This window comes from Apium graveolens, chromosome 11 (assembly GCF_009905375.1).
Source record: "Apium graveolens cultivar Ventura chromosome 11, ASM990537v1, whole genome shotgun sequence".
Lineage (NCBI taxonomy): Eukaryota > Viridiplantae > Streptophyta > Magnoliopsida > Apiales > Apiaceae > Apium > Apium graveolens.
Window position 1 is genome coordinate 5,206,972 of NC_133657.1, and position 25,200 is coordinate 5,232,171.

The window sequence follows — 25,200 nt, forward strand, 5'->3', positions numbered from 1 at the left end:
GTATGAAACTGTTACCTCTCAGTGATGAACAAATATCACGAGAGCTGCTAGGGTTACAATGAATAATCTTCTCGAATATGATAACAGTTGTAGTGTAAACCCTATGTCTGTGTTTATATACTACACAGTTACAAGATAATCGCTAATTGATATGGAATATAATTCTGCTTTCTAAAATATATCAATCAGATATCTTTTCTTCCAAGTATTCCATTCTTCATGGAACTCCTTCTTCATGCATATCTCTTCTTATGTTTATCTCGATCTTCTTTCCTTTAATCAGCTACTTTCCTTATCTAATCGTCCTTCAGCACTTAAGTTCTGATATCCAACTTCTGATGATTATCTCCTGATAATATAAGTACTGATATCCTTAAGTCCTGACTTCCAGTATAAGTACTGATTCCCAGTTAAGTACTGATTTGTCCTGTTAAGTAAGATCTGAAAACTAAACATAAATCATATTAGCCATGACATTATCAAATATATCTAACAATCTCCCCCAACTTGTAAATTAGCATAATATACAAGTTTAACAGATATTTGATGATGTCAAAAACATTAAGTACAAATGCATGAGAATTAGACTAGATAACTACAACTTACAGTCCTTAAAGCTTTACCAATATTTAACTTCTGATAACAACTTCAGTCTGTACAAATATCAGAATTTAAGTAGTTGTAGATCTTTGACTTGGCTTCATCTTCTGATCTCTCTGATGTCAGGAGTTGTTCTGAGATAATTCTTCAACAAACATCTCTCAGCATATCTAAGTTCATCAATCATTCTCCTTTTGGCATCTTTAAGCTCTGCAGTATTTTCACCAATTTGAAAGATTGCAGCCCTGAGATCATTAATCTTTGCTTTTCTTATATCCTGATCCAGTCTGATCAAATAAGCTTTATCAGACTCAAGATTGAATTCCACAGCCCTGTACCCTAGAAAGGTAGTTATAATTTGAGCAGAATTAGGCTTCATTTCAACTATATCACCCTTGTGATCTCTGTACTTTGGTACATATGTGCTGTCAGATTTAACAGAATAAAGCCTTTTCTGTCTCTGAATCTGATCCTTCAAATAGTTTGCAGCAGTTCATGTCAATCTGTCATCCACTTGAAGTAAGAATAGTACATGCTCCAATTCTTCAAAATACTTCAATGGAATGGCATTTTGCCTTATATGATAAACCCTACCATCTGTCATGAAATACAACAAGATGTATTCTTTCAAGTAGGTATGGTAAACCATTTGTACAGATTCCAGTTGATTCAATCTCTCAGGAGTTGCTCCAATACCTGGTTCACTCAAGGAAGTTGGATCATTGGTAGTGTTATGTATTCTTCTTTCATCAGCACTTCCCAATCCGGTTTTATCTCTTGCTTCCTTTCTAGTAACTACTCTAGCTTCAAAACCACTTGCAGTAGTCTTCAAAGGTTGAGTCTGTTTTGCTTTAGTGAATCCTGGTAGGAGTGTCTTTGGTCTATCTTCTGATATCAAGTTAACTTGAGCTATGTCAGAGGTTAATTGCTTCTTCTGAATATCAGAACTTACCGTTTCTTGACTTTGAACAACTTGAGCCATGTCAGAGGTTGTTTTAAGAACTTTTCTTGAAGTCAGAGCAAGATCATCCTTTTCATCAGTAATTTCTTCATTCTCTGGAGGCACATAAACCTTGATAGGTTCACCAACCTTTTCTTTACCCTTGGATCTTGGATCTATCTGCGGTTGTGATTTAGCCAATGTTGCTTTAGTATGTGTCCTTTCTTTGATCACAATGCCTTTGAGTTTTGAAAGTGGCTTTTTACCAGAAGCTTCAGATTTAGATGTGACTTTCTCTGATTTAAGTCTGGCTTCTTCTTCCATTAAACTCTCCAAGTCCATTCCTGGATTTTCCTGAAGAAATAACTATTTTGACATTTCCTCATCAAGATCTAAAAGTTCATCAGAACTTATCCTTTTACCAGTAGCATAACTTATTCTTTTCCCAGTATCAGAACTTGTCCTGTGACTTGTGATTTCAGCTTTTCTTGATGTGAAACCTCTACCTTGACTATGACCTCTACCCATTCCAGAGTTTCCTAGATCATCCTTTTCATCATCCTTCCCTTTCAGTGTCTTGTCAGTCTTGCATTTGGACTTAATTACTTTCTCCCCCTTTTTGGCATCAGCAGGTAGTAGAAGAGAGACAAGCAATTCCACTGAGGCTTGGATTTCATTAAGTTGTGATTGCTGAGAAGCTTGATTTTTCAGAATATCATCAATCTGAGCTTGTTGAGTATCTTGAGTCTTCTCAATATAAGCAATCATGTCAAAGATAGGTTGGAAGAACTTTTTCTTATCAATCTTTTGAACTTGTTCCTGTTTGATAAATTCTTCCTGAATCTTGTGTAGCTCTGCATGAGTATTTGAATGAAGACCTTGTAGATGTTTAGTACTCAATGCAGTGACTCTAAGCTGGGTTTTGAAATCATCAGAATTTAACATTTCATCAGCTTTAGTCAAGTGCTCAGCAAGATGCTTTTCATTTGGAACACAGGAAACTGAGTTCCATTCCTTAGTCCACTCCTGTCCTGCAGGAGTTTCACTCCAAGGCACTGGTGCTTCTCTGGTAACAAACTTCTTAACAAGTTCAGACTTAAGAATAGTTTGTTGAGAAGCATGTCCTGAAGGACCTGCTTCATCAGCATTTGCAGTTGGAGCAGCATCACCAGTATCTCCAGCATTTGCAGCATCAGAACTTACAGAATCAGTATCCTCTGATAAAACAACAGCGTGAGTAGCAATGGAGGCTTCAACATCCTCTAATTGCTGATCTGGTTCTAAGTTCTGATCAACAACCATATCCTGATGCTCACCTAAAGTCTGATCATCAGCATCTAGATGCAGAGAAGGTGTTGTAGATGACTCTGGAGTTTGAACAACATCAGTAACAGGTGTTATTGAAGGATTAGTTGCTGTTGGAGCTTCTAAGAGAATTACTTCAGGCACAACCAAGTTCTGAACATCAATATCAGCACTTGTGCCTGGATCAACAGGAGATACAGATGGTGTGTTGACCTTTTCAGAAACAGCTTCCTGAGATGGAGTTGATGGAGAAGAAGTGACTTTAGCAAATTCTTTTTCTTGTGAGATCAGAGATTCCTGATCCCCTTCCTTAGCTGCTTCCTCTTCATCATCTGAAACTGGCCTATTTGCCCTTTGTTTCTTGTATCTCTTTGTAGATTTGGATTTCTTGGGAGTTTCAGGAACTGTCATTCTTCTAAGCCTCTTGAGAAGCCTAGATCCCCCAATTCCAGAATCCTTCTGAGAAGTCTCTTTCTCAGCTTCATCAATAACAGGTTCTGAAGAAGGAACCTGTTCCTCAGTATCAGATTCATCTCTCAAAGCAATCTTCCTTTTCTTCTGAAGTGTTTTAGGAACAGTCTTTGTCCTCTTTGGTTTGGAAGATGAAGGCTTCACAGTAGGTGCTGATGATGAGGGTTGAACTGTCTGTGAAGTGGAGAGATAGGATTTGATATATTGTCTGAGGGTTGGTTGAGTAGAATGAGTGGTAGGTGCTGATGGTTGTTGTGATTTTTGGGAGGTTGTTGTTGGTTGGGCATCAGAATAAACAGATCTATAAGTATCAGGATCAACATTTACTAAGATCTGTTTTACAGACTGAGGAATCTGTAAAGGTCTAACCACTGATTTCTTAGTGTCAGCATTTATCAGGTCATTAAAGTAGCGTTTTACAACCTTAAAAGGTGGAGTTGAGGAACTGACTAATTGAGGTTCATCAGTACAAAAAGTATATATAAGTTGACAGAATCTAGCAAAGTACACAACATTCCTATCCTCTGTCATCCTATCCCCAATAAAACCAATTATACCAGTTGCAAAATCAAAATGAGTTTGGTTTATAATAGCATACCCGATGTGCTGACTCAAAATTGGGATAGCATCAAAATTCGAACATTTGTTCCCAAAAGCTTTAGTGATGCAGTCGAAGAAGAAGCTCTATTCTCTTCTGATATGAGCCCGTTTCAACTGCCCAAGTTTTGCCAAACTATGTTCATACCCCAAATTGGCCATTAACTCCTGAAGAGCTGATTCCTCTGGAATTGAAAAGGTACATCCTTCTGGGAGATGTAGAGCCTTACGTATTGTACCAGGAGTGACTGCATATGAAGAATCACCCACTTCGAAAATAATACTAGGAGTACCATGCCTACCACCATCATCAAAGTGCCCAGTCCGCCAAAATGTCAGAACTTGTTGGCTTGAAAAGACTGAAGGCTGGGTCAATGCATACCCAATCTCACTGTGTGCAAGAAGATCTTGCACAAAATGCAATTCAGATGGAGCTTCAGCATGATCAAGAATTGCAGCATAGTTGTTTGGAATAAACTTAGCTCCATCAATGATTAAATCCTTAGGTGCCATGTGAAAAATTGAGATTTAAGCGTGCCTGTTAGGTGTTTGATAAAATGTCTGTATGAAAAACCAACGTGAGAAGAAGAAAGAGAGTAAAAGCAAGGGGAGAAAAAAATATGAAGGGAAATAAAAGATTAAAAAAAAATCTTCTCTCTTTCTTACTTATACTCTAAAAAAAATGTTACCGTTGGACACCTGTCAGACATGCAGTATTAACAGATAGTTACTGGGCTCGAGAAAACAGTAATCATTACTTACCCACTTGCCGTTTTTCAAGGAAAAACCGTTCCACTTACCCAGATATTCCATTAATCAAGGTGAAACAGTTTTAATTCAAAATTGAAACCGTTCCCACTTATTTAATTATTTTTCACTGCATCATTAATATTCTGAAAATAAATCAAGTGAAAATGACCAAGATAAATCAGATGAGTAAGTACTGATAAAGGAAAATCAGAACTTAAATTAAAACAGAAGTTATATGGTCATCAGAATATGACTATGTATCAGGATTTATCATTGCATTACAAAAGAACTTAGAGACAAAATCTTGAAACAAAAATAAATTTCATTAATATATCAAGTGCATACATTCATGAAATTGAAGTTACATCGGAATTTATACAAGATTTCCCTAAGCTGCTAAACCTAACATCAACAGCCTTAGTCCTAGCTCAAGAAGCAGGGCAAGGCTGACGATGAAGAAAAACAGGAAGAAGAAAATAAATCATTTCTTCTTCATACTCTCGACAAACAGAATGGCGAGTCGAATGATTCGCTCTTGCTGGCGGAGAGCTTCCAGTCTTTCCTCCTCCAATCGCTCCAGATGGCGATGGTAATCCATATAGAAGAATAGGAGGTGGGTGAGTACCTCCTGTGGGACAGAGTCCCATATCTCATCAGGAATGGCAGTGACGTACCATTCCTGCTGCCAATCGGCACAACTTAGCTCTCCATATTGAAGGTTTCATAGTACAAAAACATGTTGTATCTGACCATGGTGTTTTTGAAAGAAAAAGTATGAAGGTAAGGTGAGGTTGGGAGAAAAGATTTGATGGGAAGGCTGATGTGAAGTGGTTGCTTATATAGATAAGAGAATGCCAGGAGACGCAAAGGAATTTAATGCTAACAGGTAGAATTAATTCTACCTCGTCTCCCCAGACTTGGAAAAAGAAAAACATTCATTGGAAAGAGAAAACATGGTTTAATGCGCACAAGAAGCAAGTAAAAATTGACTGTTCAAGTACGAATACCATTAACCCTAACCATAGTGACTATTAATCTTCCACTTCAATATATTCTAGTTTGAACCGAGACTGTTATCAAATTTTATCCACAGATAAGTCAAGTAAAGAATTAGACTGTAATATCAGAACTTAGACTTATATCAGAACTTAACAGGCATCAGAACATAATTTCTTAACTCGAAAAAGGAATGCCTATCTTAGTAAGTCATCATACAAGTTCTGAGTTATATTCTTCAGAACTTAATCATCAGAACATGCAACCAGAACTTGTCCTCAGAATTTGTGCAAAGTGACACAATGACTGTTTATCTAAAACAACATAGACCACCACAGTAATTTTCATCATTCATATGGAGTGATTAGTGTGTGCATTAAGCGAAATGTCAGACAAAGAGTAAAGTCTAATTCACTTCAGTACATCTTAGAAATAAGGCATAACTAAAACTTTGCTAAAGAGCTGTCATTATTCTGAAACCTACTGTTGAATAAGTTCATGCTTGAGTCCACCTTAACTATTTTGTGCTAATTTTATGCATCTTTTTAAATTCCATTTCACAGTGGCTTCTCAGTGTAAGTGAGTCACGACTGCTTATCTGAATTTATGCTATTATCAGAGTATTTCTCCAGTAATCATAGAGTGTGAAAAGTCATCAAGAAAATATTTTGCTTTTCTAATGCATATTTACTTAATACCAGCAATGCACTTGGGTCGTCCCTTCCACATTTTTACTCTAGATCTCAAAGGAGTACCTGATTTTATTCTTTGATCCTCTTGCTTTTTCTTTTGATAAGTGAGGTTTATCAGCACTTAGTGCATTCAGCAGATTTACTAGCATCAGAACTTAACAGATGAGTATCATTATTATAGTTTGTGACTTAGTAATAAGATAGACAAAGTAAACTTAACTAAGCTCAATTATCAGAATTTTCTTGTGTCATTTAATGTCCACAGAAATAATTACTTTTTACATGGGATCCTTTGTTTATTGAAGACTACTAGTTCAACATCTAGCACAGTTATCCTCATTGGATTGAATAGTTACTTAAACAGACATATCACTTATCAGAGTTTAGAAACATATATCAGACAATAGTCAGTACTTAAACACATTTGTCAATTAAGCACAGAATACACAAAGATTTTAATTTCTGTAAATACTGATCATAAAGTCTGATATAACAGAACAAGACTAAGCAGATTTAGAGAAAGAACCTGAAACCATTCCAAGTTCATTTACCAATCTTGTAAAAGTGGCTTCACACAATGGTTTTGTGAAGATATCTGCTAGTTGTTGATCTGTTGGAACAAAGTACAATTCCACTGTACCTTCATCCACATGTTCCCTTATGAAGTGGTACCTGATGCTGATGTGCTTTGTCATAGAGTGTTGAACTGGATTACCTGTCATAGCAATAGCACTTTGATTATCACAATAAATAGGGATTTTGAAATATGTTAACCCATAATCCAGTAACTGATTCTTCATCCAAAGAATCTGTGCACAACAGCTTCCTGCAGCAATATACTCTGCTTCTGCAGTTGATGTGGAAATTGACTTTTGTTTCTTGCTGAACCAAGAAACCAATCTGCCTCCAAGAAATTGGCAGCTTCCACTTGTGCTTTTCCTGTCAATTTTGCAACCTGCAAAATCTGCATCTGAGTAACCTATTAGTTTAAAATCTGATTCTCTAGGATACCACAATCCCAGATCAGTTGTTCCTTTAAGATACTTAAAAATTCTTTTCACAGCTGTTAAGTGAGGTTCTCTTGGATCTGCTTGAAATCTTGCACAAAGACAGGTAGCATACATGATATCAGGTCTACTAGCAGTTAGATAGAGTAGAGAGCCAATCATACCTCTGTAATCAGTAATATCTACTGATTTACTAGTATCCTTATCCAGTTTTGTTGCAGTGGCCATGGGAGTGGATGCACTTGAACAATCTTGCATTCCAAATTTCTTCAGCAAGTTTCTGGTGTACTTAGTTTGACAAATAAAAGTGCCTTCTTCATTCTGCTTGACTTGAAGGCCCAGAAAATAGCTAAGTTCCCCCATCATACTCATCTGATACCTTGACTGCATTAGTTTGGCAAACTTCTTGCAAAGTCTATCATTTGTAGACCCAAAAATGATATCATCAACATAAATCTGGACCAGAATTAAGTCCTTTCCATGGTTGAGGTAGAACAGTGTTTTGTCTATTGTTCCTCTATTGAATCCACTTTCCAGAAGAAACTGAGCTAAAGTCTCATACCATGCTCTAGGAGCTTGCTTAAGTCCATAAAGTGCTTTATCAAGCCTGTAGACATAATCTGGATGTTTGGAGTCTACAAAGCCTGAAGGTTGTTCAACATATACTTCCTCCTCCAATTCTCCATTGAGAAAAGCACTTTTCACATCCATTTGAAAGACGGTACACTTTTTGTGAGCATCATAAGCCAAAAATATCCTTATGGCTTCTAACCTAGCAACTGGTGCAAATGTTTCATCATAATCAATTCCCTCCTGTTGAGAATATCTTTTTGCAACCAGCCTTGCCTTATTCCTTGTAATTATGCCATCACTGTCAGTTTTGTTTCTGAATACCCACTTTGTACCAACAACAAATCTATTCTTTGGTCTTGGCACTAGGGTCCAGACTTTATTTCTTTCAAATTCATTTAACTCTTCCTGCATTGCTTGCACCCAATCAGCATCTTGAAGAGCTTCTTCCACTTTCTTTGGCTCAGTCTGAGAGAGAAAAGAATTGTAAAGACATTCGTTTGAAATACCTGTTCTACTTCTGACACCTGCATCAGGATTTCCAATTATCAAATCAGGTGTATGTGATTTTGTCCACTTCCTTGCAGATGGAAGGTTTTCTCTAGAACTGGATGCTCCCCCATGATCCATGCTGTCTTCATTTTCATTTTCTGATGCTCCCCCTAAAACTATGCTCTCTGAGTTGGATTTTTCAGAATTTAGATTTTCAGCACTGTCAGAACTAGGCTTATCAGAACTTGACGAATCAGAACTTGAAGATCCAGACGTATGCTCTGAAGTTTCTTGAGATGTGGTAAGATCTTGAGTATGCTCCCCCTGCACAGGTGCATCTTCCTTTGGCATAGTCACCACAATTTTAATAACATCTGAGTTTAATCCATCAGAATTTACAGTATCAGGACTTAGACTGTCAGGATTTTCAGCATCAGAATTTTAGTCTTCATTTTCAAATCTCAGCTGATCATGGTCAATAAAATCTTCAAGACCAGTAATCTTCTTGTCATCAAAGGAGACATTGATAGATTCCATGACCACTTTTGTTCTCAAATTATAGACTCCGAAGGCTTTTGTGGAAAGTGGATATCCAACAAAGATTCCTTCATCAACTTTTAGATCAAACTTTGATAGTTGTTCAGGATGAGTCTTGAGAACAAAACACTTGCATCCAAATACATGAAAGTACTTCAGATTTGGCTTCTTTTTCTTCACCATCTCATATGGTGTTTTTCCTTGCTTGTTAATGAGTGTGGCATTTTGAGTAAAACAAGCAGTCTGCACAGCTTCAGCCCAGAAATAGGTTGGAAGCTTTGCTTCTTCAAGCGTTGTACGTGCAGCTTCAATGAGAGTTCTATTCTTCCTTTCAACAACTCCATTTTGCCGTGGAGTTCCAGGAGCAGAAAATTCCTGCTTTATTCTATGGTTTTTGCAGAACTCTTCCATTATCAAATTCTTGAACTCAGTGCCATTATCGCTCCTTAAGGTTTTCATAGAATTTTTGACCAATTTATCCAGATGTTTGACATGATCAATCAAGATAGATGCAGTTTCACTTTTTGTGTGCAAGAAATACACTCATGTGTATCTAGTAAACTCATCCACTATGACCAATGCATATTTCTTCTTTGCAATAGACATGACATTTACTGGACCAAATAGATCAACATGTAGTAGATGATAAGGCTCAAGAATTGATGATTCAGTCTTGCTCTTGAATGAAGATTTTCTTTGTTTGGCCTTCTGACAAGAATCACAAAGGCCATCAGGAGCAAATACTGACTTTGGCAGTCCTCTCACAAGATCTTTCTTGACCAGTTCATTTATATTGTTGAAATTTAAATGAGAGAGTTTCTTGTGCCAATTCCAGCTTTCTTCAATTGATGCTCTACTCATCAGACAGATTGCAGAACCAACAGTACTTGTTGAAAGCTTTGCTTCATAAATGTTACCACGCCTGTATCCTTTCAGAACAACTTTGCCTTTAGATTTACTCATAACTTCACAGTGTTCTTCAAAGAAATCAACATGATAACCTCTGTCACATATTTGACTTATACTCAGCAGATTGTGTTTAAGTTCTGAGACCAGAGCTACTTCTTTAATGATGACATTCCCAAGATTGATATTGCCATATCCCAATGTTTTTCCAATGTTGCCATCTCCATAAGAAACACTTGGGCCAGCTTTCTCCACAAAGTCTGATAGCAGGGCCTTATTTCCAGTCATATGTCCTGAACATCCACTGTCCAGAACTAGAATATTTTTCCTGTTGCCCTGCAATTACAAAGACCACTAATTATTAGTTTTAAGGACCCATACTTGCTTGGATCCTTTGGCCTTATTAAGTTTGTTAACATTTGCAGCGGATTTAGCATCAGAGTTTATGTTAACATTTTTCTTATCAAAACTTACACTATCAGACTTTGAATCAGAATTTACACTAGAAGGAACAATGGAAACTTTCTTCAAAGAAGGTTTTAATTGATAATAATCATAGTACAAACTATGATATTCCTTACAAGTATAAATGGAATGCCATAAACTACCACAATGAAAACAAGGATTTTGTGGTTTATATCTAATAGACTGACTCTTAACTCCTGATTTTGAAAGTAAGGAGTTAATGTTCTTATTCTTCCTGCAAAAAGAAGCCAGATGGTTAGAAATTCCACAGTTATGACATGTTTTCCTAGGAGCATCAGGAACAGGTTTATAATCATTGGTTTTATTCACACCTTCCTTTCCATTCCTATTTTTCCTAGGTGATTTTACCTTGTTTGCATTCTTAACATCTTTCAGCTTATGCTTAAGCTGCTTCTTAGTCATTAAGCCTATGTTTACTTCAGCTGTCTTTTCCTGTTTTAGTTTGTCAGAAGTTAATCCCTCTCTAACTTCTGATTTATCATTATCAGACTTTTCAGTTACAAACTTAACAGATTTTAACTTTGGCTTTTGCTTAACAACATGCTTAATTTCTACAGTTCCTTTATCATTCTTATCCTCTCCATAACCTAAGCCCTCTTTCCAATTTTCACTACTTAGCAAATTTTGAGTTGTTCTGCCAGAGTTAGTCCAAGTCCTGATTATCTCTCTTTCCTTTTCTAACTCAGTTTTTAGAGATTCATTCATTTTTAGCACTTCATCCCTAACATAAAGAGCATCATCTCTATCCTTCTGAGTTTGATGGAACATAACTAACTCTTTTTCTAAGAAATCATTTCTTTTCTTAAAAGCAAGATTTTCAGAAGTTAATCTTTCACATGTTAAAGTTTGATCTGTTGGGAACCACAGACTTGGGGTGTTACTACGTTTTACGATAAAGATTACGAAAAGAAGATTACCTTGTTAATGGTTGATTCCACGCTCTTCTATTGTATTCCCAAATTCCCTTGAACGAATTGTGGCCTCCGTCTTCTCAAGTTATCCTCTCTTCTTGCTCCTTGGTGGCTACAATTTGTTTTCACACAATACCAAGCAAGAAGAGAATAAGAATATATATAGGCTACAATAGGGACCATGGATAATTAGGTTGGGCCTTCTAATTACATCTTGAGCCTAGCCCAATGTAATTAAATATTAATTTAATCCACTAAAGAATTAATATTTGCACTACCTTTCCTAATACCGCAATTTAATTAATTCGGTTCCAATATTATTTGCTTATTAAATTCCCCATGTTTAAAATATCACATGTCCATTAATTAAATAAATTACTGATAATTTATTTAATTAATATCTTTTATCCTTGATCATCCACTCAACCTTTATTTAATTATGCCAGAATAAATTCCACCTGCAGGGTTTCACATAATTAAATCTTTTTGAGCTTTCAAGGGGACATCATTAACCCGAATATTATCAGGACATTGATTCCTTCAATAAATAATATCCACCATGTATATAATTCCATCACCCAAAATATAATGATATAATTCAAAAGAATTACTTCATATATAATCAAAGCATGTAAATAATATACACGTGTCAATTATTATTTCCGGATTAAGAACCTAAACATTAATAATAACATAGAATCTTAGATCTCCTTCTTAATCAGTATTAATGGAACAATTCTAAATTTGATCCTGTTCAATATACACAAAGTATACTAGTATTATTTATTAGTCAATATAAACTAATCTAAATAATACTACAGTCATACCAGTGGATTGTCCAACACCACCTGTGCTGTGAACCTTATTATATTATATAACTGTATTTAACAATCTAATATTCTGTATCCCATTTGATACTAGATTGTTCACAATATATATAATATTAGACAACATGTAAACATTCAAATGATTCTCAATTAAACTGGCCAGAAATAAATGTATATACTTCAAATAAATATTTTCAGTATACACTAACATGATCTCTATAACTAACAAACATGGTTTTAAGATATCTTCTCAACTCATTAATATCATCAGTATGAAAAGCATAAGTAGTCTGAGGTACCTTTGTTTCAGCAGCTTCAAAACTGCTCTCAGCACTTTCTTTATCAGCATTTGCCATCAATGCATAGTTCTCCTCACTTTCAGAGTCTGAGGTGTCTGTCCAGCTTTTCTGCTTTGTGACAAGAGCCTTGCCTTTGTCACCCTTTACCTTCTTGCAATCAGGAGATATGTGGCCTTTCTCACCACAGTTATAGCATTTGACATTGGTATAATCTCCTCTATCAGACTTTCCTCCTCTGCCTTCAGATCTTCTGAAATTCTTCTTATCAGAACTTATGCCTTTCCTGGAAAACTTCTTTCCCTTCCTGAACTTCCTGTATGCAATCTTTGTGATCCCTTTCACCATGAGAGCACACAGCTTCATCATCTCCTCATCAGCATCAGTCTCAGGCAAGATTTCAGAATCTGAGTCATCATCACTTTCAGAACTTGATGACTCAGTATCAGACTTTGTGAAAAGAGCTTTACCCTTGTCTTTCATTGAGGTAGCTGCCTTGGGGGATTCTTCTTCAGCCTTAAGAGCAACTGTTCTTGACTTTCCTCCTTTTCTCTTGCTTCTTTGTTCCATCTCAAGTTCATGAGTCTTGAGCATTCCATAAATTTCATCAAGAGTTGTTTCATCAAGATTGTAATTATCTCTTATTGTTGTTGCCTTCAAATCCCAACATTCAGGAAGAGCTAACAGGAATTTAAGGTTTGAATCTTCAAGATCATACTCCTTATTAACCAGTGACAGATCATTCAAGAGTTTGACAAATCTATCATATAAATCAGTCAATGGTTCATTAGCCTTTGAATCAAAGTGTTCATACTCTTGAGTGAGTATTGTCTTCCTGTTCTTTTTAATCATATCAGTTCCCTGACACCTTGTTTCCAGAGCATCCCATATCTCTTTAGCAGTCTTGCAGTTAATTACCCTGTTTGACATTACATTATCAATGGCACTATGCAGTAAGTGTCGTACCTTAGCATCCTTAGCAATTGATGCGATATCTTCAGCAGTATAATCACTCTTTTCCTTTGGTACGGTTTTTGCTGCTTCACCTGCAACTGCAACAGCGAGCTTGGTTGGTTTGTGAGGCCCTTCCTTGATTCTATCAAGATATTCTGGATCTGTAGCTTCCAGAAACATGGTCATCCTCACCTTCCATATGGCATATTCAGATGGTCTCAGTATGGGAACTCTGATGGTTTCATACCGACTTTGAATTTGTGTCTTTGGAGGTTCTTCAGTTTTGGTAGGCTTAGTTGGAGTTTCTGTGTCAGACATGATTGTGTTTGGATCTTTAACTGTATGTGTGTTAACAAATAGGCTCTGATACCACTTGTTAGGTCACACACACTGTAGAGGGGGTGAATACAGTGTATAATACAATCAAATCAAACTTTAATATCTTAAGTAACAGAAAACAAACTTTATTGAAACAATAAACTCTGTTACAGTATGAAACTGTTACCTTTCAGTGATGAACAAATATCACGAGAGCTGCTAGGGTTACAATGAATAATCTTCTCAAATATGATAACACTTGTAGTGTAAACCCTATGTCTGTGTTTATATACTACACAATTACAAGATAATCGCTAATTGATATGGAATATAATTCTGCTTCCTAAAATATATCAATCAGATATCTTTTCTTCCAAGTATTCCATTCTTCACGGAACTCCTTCTTCATGCATATCTCTTCTTATGTTTATCTCGATCTTCTTTCATTTAATCAGCTACTTTCCTTATCTAATCGTCCTTCAGCACTTAAGTTCTGCTATCCAACTTTTGATGATTATCTCCTGATAATATAAGTACTGATATCCTTAAGTCCCGACTTCCAGTATAAGTACTGATTCCCAATTAAGTACTGATTTGTCCTGTTAAGTAAGATCTGAAAACTAAACATAAATCATATTAGCCATGACATTATCAAATATATCTAACAGTTACTCAGATGCAGATTTTGCAGGGTACAAAATTGACAGGAAAAGCACAAGTGGAAGCTGCCAATTTCTTGGAGGCAGATTAGTTTCTTGGTTTAGCAAGAAACAAAAGTCAATTTCCACATCAACTGCAGAGGCAGAGTACATTGCTGCAGGAAGCTGTTGTGCACAGATTCTTTGGATGAAGAATCAGTTACTGGATTATGGGTTAGAATTTTCTAAAATCCCTATTTACTGTGATAATCAAAGTGCTATTGCTATGACAGGTAATCCAGTTCAGCACTCAATGACAAAGCACATCAACATTAGGTACCACTTCACAAGGGAACATGTGGATGAAGGTACAGTGGAATTGCATTTTGTTCTAACAGATCAACAACTAGCAGGTATCTTCACAAAACCACTGTGTTAAGCTACTTTTACAAGATTGGTAAATGAACTTGGAATGGTTTCAGGTTCTTTCTCTAAATCTGCTTAGTTTATGTTCTGATATATCAGACTTTATGATCAGTATTTTTAGATATTACTATCTTTATGTAATCTGTGCTTAAATTGAAATTTTCCTAAGTGCAGATTGTTGTCTGATGTGAATTTCTAAACTCTGATAGTGATATGAATGTTTCTGTGACTATTCAATCCAATGAGGATAATTGTGCTAGATGCTGACCTAGTAGTCTCTAATATACTAATGATCCCATGTTTGAAGTAATTGTTTATGTGGAAATCTTTTAACACAAGCAAATTCTGATATTGAGCTTGGTTAGGTTTACTTTGTGTATCTTATTACTAAGTCAAAAACTAGATAGTGCTTTTTATCTGTTAAGTTCTGATGTTGGTAAATCTTATGGATGTACTAAGTGCTGATAAGCCTCACTTATCAAAAGAAAAAGAATATAAAAGAAATAAATATCAGGTACTCCTTTGAGATCTAGAGAAAATTGTATGTGGAAGGGAAGATCCAAGTGCATTGCTAGTATTAAGTAATATGCATTAGAAAAGCAAAATAAATTTTTCTTGGTAACTTTTCATATTCTCTGATTACTGGAGAAATACTCAGATAATAGCATAAATTCTGATAGCAGTTATGACTCACTTACACTGAGAAGCCACTGTGAAAAAGAATGTTAAAAGATGCATAAAATGAGCATAAAATAGTTGAGGTGGACTCATGCATGAACTCATTCTATAGTAGACTTCAGACTAATGACAGATTTTGAGCAAAGTTCTTAGTTATGCCTTATTTCTAAGATGTACTGAAGTGAATCAGACTTTACTCAATGTCTGATATTTAGCTTAAAGCACACACTTACACTCCATATGAATGATGAAAATTCCTGTGGTGATCAATGTTGTTTTAGATGAACAGTTTAAGTGTCAGTTGCATAAATTCCGAGGACAAGTTCTGATGGAAGTTCTGATGATTAAGTTCTGAGGAAACCGTATCAGTATTTGTGTGAAGAATTACAGAAATAAACATTCACTTTTTGAGTTAAGGAGCCAAATTCCGATGACTTTTAAATTATGATAATAATCAAGTTCTGATGCTGACGTGGCATTATTTATTTTCTTGATTTATTTTTAGGTCAATACTTGAACGGTTATATTTTATCAGAATATTGGTTTAAGTGAGATAAAGACAGTAGTAATCATTTATTTAGTGGAAACAGTTTTTTTGAAAAACTGCATGCATGTGCATAGTAATCATTACTTATTTCCCGTGCCCATTAACTTTTGTTTTAACTGCTGCATGCCTGACAGGTGTAACGTCTGTTCCACTTCTCAATAACTGTTGTCACGTGGGGTGTCTAAGTAAAAGATATAAACGATTTTCAAATCTTTTATTTACATTTCTATTCTACTTACTCTCTCTCTTTTTCTTATTCTCTCATATTTTCTGATGGTTTACTATACAGATATTTTATCAAACACTTTCCAGGCGTTCTAAATTCTCACTCGTTTTCAATGGCACCCAATGATATAATCTTTAATGGAGCAAAGTTCGTCCCCAACAACTATGCTGCCATTCTCACTAAGAGAGAAGCTCCTTCAGAACTTCATTTTATCCAGGATTTCTTATCTCATAGTGAAATTGGGTTCACATTGACACAGCCAACCAGTATATCTGGAACTCAAGTTCTGACATTCTGGCGTACTAGACATTATGATGATGGTGGTCAGAATGGGACTCCAAGCATCATGTTTACAGCAAATGAGGTTGAGTATATTGCTACTCCGGGAGCAGTTCGAAAAGCTCTACACCTATCTGAATCCTGTCAATTTAGTCCTGCTGTTGAGGAGCCATTGCTACAACAAATGATGGCAAGTCTTGGATATGAACAGAGTTTGGCTAAATTGGGTCAACTCAAATGCCCATATATTCGAAGGGAATGGAGCTTCTTCTTCGATTGCATAACGAAGACGTTTGCCAACAAATGCTCCAACTTTGATGCTATTCCCATTCTGAGTCAGCAAATTGGGTATGCACTCCTAAACCAGTCTCATTTTGATTATGCAAAGACTGTGTTATGTTTTATAGGAGACAGAATAAAAGAGGACAAGAATGTAATTTACTTTGCTAGGTTCTGTCAGTTAATTTACAATTACTGTACATCAGATGAACCAAAACTAGCAGGTGAACTCATAGAACCTTTTGGGTTAGCAAAAAGGGCTTTTACTGATCTTTTAATTGCTGACAATATGAAGGGAGTCTTAAGACCCCATAGAATTCCTTTATCAGTAAAGCAAGCTCTTATAAATGCTGATGCTGCCACCTATTCATTGTTATATCCTGATGTCCAATCCACTAACACACAACAGCCATCAGAACCAACCATCACCCAAGCACAGCAACCACAAACATCAGCACATGCCAATCAACCATCAGCACCTACAGTGAAGCCTTCCTCTTCTAGAGCAAAGAGGACAAAGACTGTACCTCAGACACAACAAAAGAGAAGGAAGATGATTCTGAGAGATGAATCAGAAGATGAGGCACAGGTTCAACAATCAGAACCTATTGCTGAAGCAGCTGAGGAAGTGTCTCCTCAGAAAACAAAGGAAACTGGGAGTTCTAGGCCCCTCAAAAGGCTTAGAAAGATAAATTCTGATGATAAAGCTCCTAAAGTCTCTCCACCAGCAAAGAGACTAAAGAAACAAAGAACAAGGAGGGCAGTAGAAGAGTCTATCTCTGAAGAAGTGGAAACAGCAGCTAAGGAAGGGGATCAGGAATCTCTGATTCCAAAGGAGCCAATTGTGATTGAATCCCTTCCATCTACACAACTAGAATTTGCTGAAGCTACTGAATCTACACCTCCACTGTCACCAATTCAAGCTGAAGAGATTGCTCAAGAGCATATACCTACACCTACTGTGTCTCCTATTCACCCTCCAGTACATGCTGAAAACCCAAGCATAAGTGCTGAAATCGATATCAACAACTTGGAAGTGCCTGAGGTTTTGTACTTGGAAGCTCCAACCATTCTTCAACATGCTCCACCAACAACACCAATTTTAGATGCTGATTTCAATGCAGATATTCCAACAACACCTCTTTTGAATCTAGATGATGAAGATCAGATATTAGATGAGCATCAGAATTTGGATGTTGATCAGAACTTAGAGGATGATTTTGAAACCTCTATAGCCTCACACACTATCATTTTATCAGAGGAAGCTGATTTTGCAGGCTCTGTAAGTTTTGATGCTGCAAATGCTGACAATACTGGTGAAGCTGCTACAAATGAAAATGCTGATGCAGCTGGTCCTTAAGGACATGCACCTCCACCAACAGTTGCTAAAGCTAAATTGATTAAAAAGTTTGTGAGAGGGGATGCACCAGTACCTTGGAGTGAAACTCCAAGAGGACAAGAATGGATTAAGGAGTGTAACAACGTTGATTTTGTTCCTACTACAAATATTCTTGCTGAGCACCTGACTAAAGCTGATGAGATACTGGTGAATGATGACTTCAAAGCACAGCTCAGAGTTACTGCATTGAGTACAAGGAACCTTCAAGGTCAACACTCAATAACTCAAGCCAAATTGAACAAAATTCAAGAAATACTGATTCAGCAAGACATGAATGTTAAACTGGATAAGAACAGGTTTTTCAAGCCTACCTTTAACAGAGTTGAGGCTATTGAGAAAGCACAGGAGAAACAACAAGCTCAGATTGCTGAAGTACTAAAGAATCAAGCTTCTCAACAAGTTCAACTAAATGAAATCCAATCTTCAGTGGAACTGCTTCTCTCTCTCCTACTACCTGATGATGCCAAAAAGGGGGAGAAGGTGGTTAAGTCCAAATGCTCTTCTAATTTATTACTGAAGAAAAAGGATGATGGAAATGATGACCAGAGAAACTTTGAAAAGGATAGAGGTCATGGTCAAGGCAAAGGTTCTTCATCTAGGAAAGCAGGAACTTCTACACAGAGATCAAGCTCTGATGCTGATAGAAGAATAAGTTCTGATAAACAACTTCTGACTAAGCCTGATGTTCTGATACAGGGTGAAAGTCAAGAATCACAGAAGTTTATGCAGACACTGAAGCTTAAGGGGAAGGAAACAATAGTCTACTATCAAGACCCCAAGATACAGAAGCTGGATGAAGAAATTTCAAAAAGAATATTTCTCAAAGACAATCCAGGAATGGACTTTGAAAGTCTGAAGGTAGAAGAAGCCAGACTTAAAGCATAAAATGTCAAATCCAAGTCTAAAGCTTCTATTACTGCAAAGAAACCTCCAAAGCCTAAGGGCATTGTGATTAAAGAGAAAACAAACTCCGAGGTAACCAAATATGAATCCAAAGCCAAATCACAAGGAGAGGTAGATCCAAGGTTCAAGGGCAAAGCTAAAGTTGATGATTCTGTAAAAATCTATCTACCAACCATGGATGAACAAGTAAATTCTGATGAAGATACTAGTCTGATTTTGAAGAAGAAGAAGAAGAAGAATATTCAAACAACCTCTGACAGAGCTCATGTTGTTCAAGATCAGGACTTAGTAAATTCTAATATTACAATGAAGCAAGCAACCTCTGACAGAGCTCTCAGAAGATAAAGGAAAGGAAACCTCTGACATTGCTCATGTTAAACCTTCAAAAATTCTACTACTTGGGTTTACTAAAGCTCAACAATCTACTCAACCTTTGAAGACTACATCAAGTGGTTTTGAAGCAAGAGTTATTCGAGGGAAGGAAGCTAGAGACAAATCAGGACTGGGTAGTTCTGAAGAAAAGAGAGTAAATAATACTACCTCTGATCCAACCTCTTTGAGTGAATCAGGAGTAGGAACAACTCCTGAAAGATTGAATCAACTGGAGTCTGTACAAATGGTCTATCACTCTATACTAAAAGAAGATATCATGTTATATTTCATGACAGATGGGAGGGTATTCCATATAAGAAAGGATGCTATTCGTTTGAATTACTTTGAAGAATTACAACATGTCCTATTTCTACTTCAAGTAAAGAACATATCAATAGATGGTGTTGCCAGATACATAAGGTCTAATATTAAAAGACAGAAGAAATTATACTCTGTAAAGTCTGACAGGCCATACTATCCTAAGTACAGAGCTCACAATGATGATATAGTTGAGATGAAGCCTAATACTGCCAAAATCACTACATTTCTTGGTATTAAGGGTCTTGAACTCAATCTAGAGTTTGATAAAGCCTATGTCATCAGACTGGATCAGGAGATAAGGAAAGCAAAAATAAATGATCTCAGGGCTGCTATCTTTCAGACAGGAGAAGATACAGTTGAACTTAAAGATGCAAAAAGGAGGATGCAGAATGAACTTGAATATGCTGAGAGAACTCTGTTGAAGAACTATCTCTGAACAACTCCTGACATTAAAGAGATCACACACTGAAGCCAAGTCAAGAACTACAACTTTTAAATTCTGAAGGATATACAGGCTAAAGCTGATATCAGACTTTAAGGATGGTAAAAGCTACAAGGACTGTGAGTTATGGTTATCTAGTCAAATTTTCATATGCATTTGTACTTAATGTTTTTGACATCATCAAATATCTATTGAACTTGTATATTATGCTAATTTACAAGTTGGGGGAGATTGTTAGATATATTTGTGATGTCATGTCTAATAGTGATTTGTGTTTAGTTTTCAGATCTTGACTAACATGACAAATCAGGACTTAACTGGAAATCAGTACTTATACTGAAGTCAGAACTTAAGATATCAGAACTTAAGTTATCAGAACTTAAGATATCAGAAGATATTCATCAGGAGATAATATCAGGACTTAAGAAGACTTTCAGATAAGGAAGGCGGCTGATTGAAAGTAAAGAAGATCAAGACTAAAACAAGAAGAGATATGCATGAAGAAGAATTCTATGAAGAATAGAAGACTTGGAGGAAAAGATAACTAGTTGATATATTTTAGGATACAGAATCATATTCAATATCAATTAGAAGATTATCTTGTAACTGTGTAGTATATAAACACAGCATAGGGTTTACACTATAAGTGTTATCTTAATCGAGAATATTATTCATTGTAACCCTAGCAGCTCTCGTGATATTTGTTCATCACTGAGAGAGAACGGTTTCATTGCAATACTGTTTTATTAATAAGATTATTATGTGTTTCATACTTGTGTTCTTAATTCGATTTGATTGTACTATACACTGTATTCAACCTTCTTCTACAGTGTGAGTGGCCTAACATTTTCAAATCTAAAAACAGAGTTGTTCACTGTAAACTCTCAATGAGTTTGTTATTGTTAGAAATGAATGAAATAATTTTATTCTTACTTCCATCTTCTTCATTTTCTTCATTATTCTTCATCATCGAAACTAGTTTTAACATGATATCAGAGGAGTAATGGTGTTCTCTGCTCGTTAATCGTTTTCCTTGTCATCAAATAGGTGTTCATATTTCATATCTTTTGTTTTTCTTCCGCTACTCCTCGATAATCGTTGTGATATATTGTTGTTCTTCGTATTTCATCACGATTCATAGAAAATTTCGTTGTTATCTCTCGGATTTCGTTATTGTTTTAGATCTGTGTTGATTACACTTGTTTCTTAAATGTAATTAAACTTTCTCTCATTCATCATTAATGGCGACATCTATTGGTACAAATGCTTGGACTCGATTAGATTCTAATAGTAACACAACTTCGTCTAGCATAAATTACATACATCCATCCGATGCCTTTACAACACAACTTGTATCAGTGAAATTTAATGAAACAGACTATAGTAATTGGAAATGCTCAATCATGCTTAGTCTTTATGCTAAAATAAAATTGAATTTGTTGATGGAAGTGTTGTTAAACTTAAACTTGATTTTAACTCTACTGATTTGAAAGCCCGAGAATGATACAATGACCTAGTGTGTTATTGGTTATTATGCAACCTAGATGAGTCAATTTCACGAACTGTCATGTTCTTTAAAACTGCTCGAGAGATTTAGTTAGATCTAGAAGATAGGTTTGGATATGCCTCCGTGACACGGATTTTCTTCACTCGAGCAAAAACTATCTGAGTTGAATCAAGGAACCGAGATTGTATTTTATTTTATTTTTTACTGAAATTAAGGGAATTTTAGATGTTATGAGTGATATTATGTTAGGTCACACACACTGTAGAAGATGGTTGAATACAGTGTATAGCACAATCAAATCGAATTCTAATAACACAAGTAACAGAAAACAGACTTTATTCAAAACAATAAACTCTGTTACAATATGTAACTGTCCTCTCTCAGTGATGAACAAATATCACGAGAGCTGCTAGGGTTACAATAAATAATATTCTCGATAATGATAACATTTATAGTGTAAATCCTATATCTGTGTTTATATACTACACAGTTACAAGATAATCGCTAATTGATATGGAATATAATTCTGCTTCCTAAAATATATCAATCAGATATCTTTTCTTCCAAGTATTTCATTCTTTATATAATTCTTTCTTCATGCATATCTCTTCTTACGTTTGTCTTGATCTTCTCTTTCTTCAATCAGCCGCCTCCCTTATCTGAACGTTTCCTTTAAGTCCTGATATTATCTCCTGATAAATATTTCCTGAAACTTAAGTACTGATGACTTAAGTTCTGACTTCAGTATAAGTGTTGATTTCAGTTAAGTACTGATTTGTCCTGTTTAAGTAAGATCTGAAAACTAAACATAAATCATATTAGTCATGACATTATCAAATATATCAAACAATCTCCCCCAACTTGTAAATTAGCATAATATACAAGTTTAATAGATATTTGATGATGTCAAAAACATTAAGTACAAATACATGAGAAATTGACTAGATAACTACAACTTACATTCCTTAAAGCTTTACCAACTTTAACTTCTGATAACAACTTCAGTCTGTATACATATCAGAATTTGAGCAGTAATAGATCTTGACTTGGCATAACTTTCTGATCTCTCTAATGTCAGGAGTTGTTCTGAGATAGTTCTTTAACAAACATCTCTCAGCATATCTGAGTTCATCAATCATCCTCCTTTTAGCATCTTTAAGCTCTGCAGAATCTTCACCAGTTTGGAAGATAGCAGCCCTGAGATCATTAGTTCTAGCTTTCCTTATGTCCTGATCCAGTATGATCAAATACGCCTTGTCAGACTCAAGATTGAATTCTACAGCCTTATAACCCAGAAAGGTAGTTATAATCTTAGCAGAGTTAGGCTTCATCTCAACAATATCACCCTTGTGATCTCTGTACTTTGGAAGATATGTGCTGTCAGACTTTACAGAATAAAGCCTTTTCTGTCTCTGAATTTGAGTCTTCAAATAGTTTGCAGCACTTTCTGTTATTCTGTCATTCACTTGAAGTAAAAATAAAACATGTTCCAGTTCTTCAAAATACTTCAGTAGAATAACATTTTCCCTTATGTGGTAAACCATACCATCTGTCATGAAGTATAACAAGATGTGTTCTTTCAAGTAGGTATGGTAAACCATCTGTACAGATTCTAGTTGATTCAATCTTTCAGGAATTGCTCCAACACCTGGTTCACTTAAGGGAGTTGGATCATTGGTTGTGTTCTGTACTCTTGTTTCATCAACACTACCCAATCCAGATTTATCTCTTGCTTCCTTTCCAGTAACCACTCTTGCTTCAAAACCACTTGCAGCAGTCTTCAAAGGTTGAGTCTGTTTGGCTTTGGTGAAACCTGGTAGGAGTAACTTTGAGAATTCAACATGAGCAATGTCAGAGGTTTCCTTTGCTTTATCTTCTGATATCAAGTCAACTTGAGCTATGTCAGAGGTTACTTGCTTCTTTTTAATATCAGAACTAACTAAATCTTGATTCTGAACAACTTGAGCTATGTCAGAGGTTGTCTTAGAAATCTTTCTTGAAGTCAGACTGAGATCAGCATCTTCAACAGTAATTTCTTCATCCACAGGAGGCACATAAACCTTTATAGGTTCACCAACTTTTTCTTTGCCTTTGGACCTTGGATCTATCTGCAATTGTGATTTAGCCTTGGTTGCCTCAAGATTTTCCTTTCTCTTATCACAATGCCTTTGAACTTAGGAAGTTTCTTTTTACCAACAAAAGCTTCAGATTTATAATTGACTTTTTCTGACTTAAGTCTAGCTTCTTCTTCCAATAGGCTCTCAAAGTCCATCCCTGGATTTTCTTTCAGAAATAACTGTCTTGAAATTTCTTCATCAAGATCCAAAAGTTCATCATAACTTATTCTTTTACCAGTAGCAGAACTTGTTTTATGACTTATAGTTCCAGCTTTTCTTGATGAGAGACTTCTACCTTGACCATGACCTCCACCCATTCCAGAGTTTCCCTGGTCATCTTTTTCATCATCCTTCCCCTTCAGTGTCTTACAAGTTTTGCATTTGGACTTAAGTACCTTCTCCCCCTTTTTGGCATCAGTAGGTAAGAGAAGAGAGACAAGCAATTCCACTGAGGATTGGATTTCATCGAGTTGAGATTGTTGAGAAGCTTGATTTTTCAAAATTTCATCAATCTGAGATTGTTGCTTCTCCTGGGTCTTCTCAATGTAAGCAACTCTGTCAAAGGTAGGTTTGAAAAAGTTTTTCTTGTCAAGCTTGATAAGTGTATCTTGATACATTAAGAGTTCTTGAACCCTGTTCAACTTATCTTGAGTGACAGACTGTTGACCTTGAAGGTGCCTTGTAGTAAGTGCAGTAACTCTTAGTTGTGTCTTGAAATCATCATTAATTAGCATCTCATCAGCTTTTTCCAAGTGCTCAACAAGAATTTTTTCAGATGGAACAAAGGTAACTGTGTTCCACTCCTTAGTCTACTCATGTCCTCTAGGAGTTTCACTCCAAGGTATTGGTGCTTCAAAAACTTCTTGACTATCACACTTTTGTGAATAGTTTGTTGAGGTGCATGTCCTGATGGACCAGCTGCAGTAGCATCTTCATTTATAGCAGCATCACCAGTAGTATCAGTATTTGCAGCATCAGAACTTACAGAGTCAACATCTTCTGATAAAAGAACAATATGAGAAGTAACTGAGGCTTCAACATCATCCTCTAAGTGTTGATCTGCTTCCAAGTTCTGATCAACAGCCATAGTCTAATGCTCACCTATAATCTGATCATCAATACCTAAATGCAAAGAAGGTGTTGTAGATAATTCTGGAGTTTCATTAGCATCAGTAATTGGTGTTATTGATGGATTAATTGGAGCTGTTGGAGCTTCTAAGTAGAGAACCTCAGGCACAACCAGGTTGTGAATATCAATTTCAGCACTTGTGCCTGGGTCTGCAGTAGATACTGGTTCATGTATAGGAGACACAGGTGGTGTAGATGCTTTATCTGTAGCAGTAGCTTCAGCAATTTCTGGCTTTTGTGAGATCAGAGATTCCTGATCTCCTTCCTTGGCTGTTGCTTCCTC